Source organism: Amblyomma americanum, chromosome 2, assembly GCF_052857255.1.
Source record: "Amblyomma americanum isolate KBUSLIRL-KWMA chromosome 2, ASM5285725v1, whole genome shotgun sequence".
Lineage (NCBI taxonomy): Eukaryota > Metazoa > Arthropoda > Arachnida > Ixodida > Ixodidae > Amblyomma > Amblyomma americanum.
The window spans coordinates 121,049,600-121,052,021 of NC_135498.1; positions in this window are offsets into that span (position 1 = coordinate 121,049,600).

Genomic DNA, 2,422 nt, shown 5'->3' on the forward strand with positions numbered 1-2,422 from the left:
TGGGTTTGAGCAAAGGAAGGGCGCATATCTGGCTACCTGGATATGTGGAGGCCTCAATCGTGCTTCGCTACATGTGGCGGTGATGCGAGAAAGATGTGGCCTGAATGCATTAGCGCTGACAGCGTTGCGGCAAGCATGCTGCACTGCAGCAATAGCTAGGCCACAGCGTTCATTTGGTAATCCATCTATCGCGATCAACCATTAACTGCATCCCACCTCCCAGGATGGCAGGGAATGCCCGCTTCCTATCCAGTGTGCGGAACGCAGTAATAAATAATAATATTAATTGGTTTTTTGGGGGAAAGGAAATGGCGCAGTATCTGTCTCATATATCGTTGGACACCTGAACCGCGCCCGTAAGGGAAGAGATAAAGGAGGGAGTGAAAGAAGAAAGGAAGAATAGGTGCCGTAGTGGAGGGCTCCGGAATAATTTCGACCACCTGGGGATCTTTAACGTGCACTGACATCGCACAGCACACGGGCGCCTTAGCGTTTTTCCTCCATAAAAACACAGCCGCCGCGGTCGGGTTCAAACCCGGGAACTCCGGATAAGTAGTCGAGCGCCCTAACCACTGAGCCACCGCGGCGGGGCAGGAACGCAGTAAAAGCAGGCTTTTGCAGTTGGACAACGGCACGCACATGAAAGCGAGATTGTGGTTTCCACAGGCCGACGTAGCTGGTTGTGTGCCTTTCCTCTCATGAAAATTAACGGCCTTTGCAAAGGGTTCAACGCCAATGCACTCTATGAAGGCCGTCGGCTAACTTGTTTTGTTTGGTTTTTGAGGAAATGAAATGGCACAGTAACCGTCTCACATATCTCGGTGGACACCCAAACCGCGGCGTAAAAGAAGGGATAAAGGAGGGAGGGAAAGAAGAAAGAGAGAATAATAATAATAATAATTGGTTTTTGGGGGAAAGGAAATGGCGCAGTATCTGTCTCATATATCGTTGGACACCTGAACCGCGCCGTAAGGGAAGGGATAAAGGAGGGAGTGAAAGAAGAAAGGAAGAAAAGGTGCCGTAGTGGAGGGATCCGGAATAATTTCGACCACCTGGGGATCTTTAACGTGCACTGACATCGCACAGCACACGGGCGCCTTAGCGTTTTTCCTCCATAAAAAAGCAGCTGCCGCGGTCGGGTTCGAATCCGGGAACTCCGGATCAGTAGTCGAGCGCCCTAACCACTGAGCCACCGCGGCGGGGCCAGAAAGAGAGAACTGAAAATTGAAAATTGGATGGCGAGGAAAGGCGCGGCGCTGCGCAGCGGCGGAACAGCTGTGGCTCGGTGCTACTAGTGGCGCATGCGCAGTAGTGACTAGGGAGCAAGAGAGAGAAATGCGCCGTGCGTGACGTCACTCGTGCTCCGACATACACCGGCTCGCGCACTGAAGCTTTTAGCTTCAAAATAGCCTGAGTGACTCTATTCTATTACCAATATTATGCACTCGGTTCGATTCGTGACAAAGTTAATATTATTTAATTGGTTTTTGGGGAAAGGAAATGGCGCAGTATCTGTCCGATATATCGTAGGACACCTGAATCGCGCCGTAAGAGATAAATGAGGGAGTGAAAGAAGAAAGAGAGAGGTTCCGTAGTGGAGGGCTCCGGAATAATTTCGACCACCTGGGGATCTTTAACGTGCACTGACATCGCAGAGCACACGGGAGCCTTGGTGTTTTGCCTTCATAAAACGCAACCGCCGCGGTCGGGTTCAAAGCTGATTGAATTTTTAAAACCTTGGCTAAAGTTATGCGGGACAACCTGTATGATCGATATTGCCAAAACATGGTGGCGTATAATTCGTCATTTTTTCAATGCATGGCAAGTGTGAAGGTTGTTCCGTACAGTTATCAGAGGCTAATGTCCCTTTGGTGTAATTCATGGTTGTGTATGACGAATTGGTAAGATATTCCAAGACTATTTCGTTACTTGGCAGTTCACATATGCAGATGACTACTCGTCCTTCGCCGGAGTCGGATTTGTTGAGAAGAGCGTGGAAGTGTAGCCAACGTCATTTGGCGTTGTTGTCTATTTAAAATGTCGCATTTATTGCAGGTTGTGACACCGAATGCATTCCAACAGGCCTTCTAACCTTCGCAGTTTTCGTGAATGGTACAAGCTTCTCGTTGAGTCCCCTATGAGGCCGTGTGCGCTATATTATCTCTCAATCCTCACCCTCATGTAAATAAGCCTGACTAATCCCTGTTCAGGAGAACCGCTTCTTCCATATCCCTCAAACTAATCGTGTTCTTTGACAGGTTCGTCCACCTTATCCTCGGAAACTACTTAATCTCATCTGCCCATCTGATATTCTGCCGTCTGTTTCGCTTGCTTCCTCCTACGATCCTACCACTTGTGACCATCGGTTATTTGCCTTCACATCACATGTGTTCGCAACGGCCGTTTGTTCTTGATTTCAAAT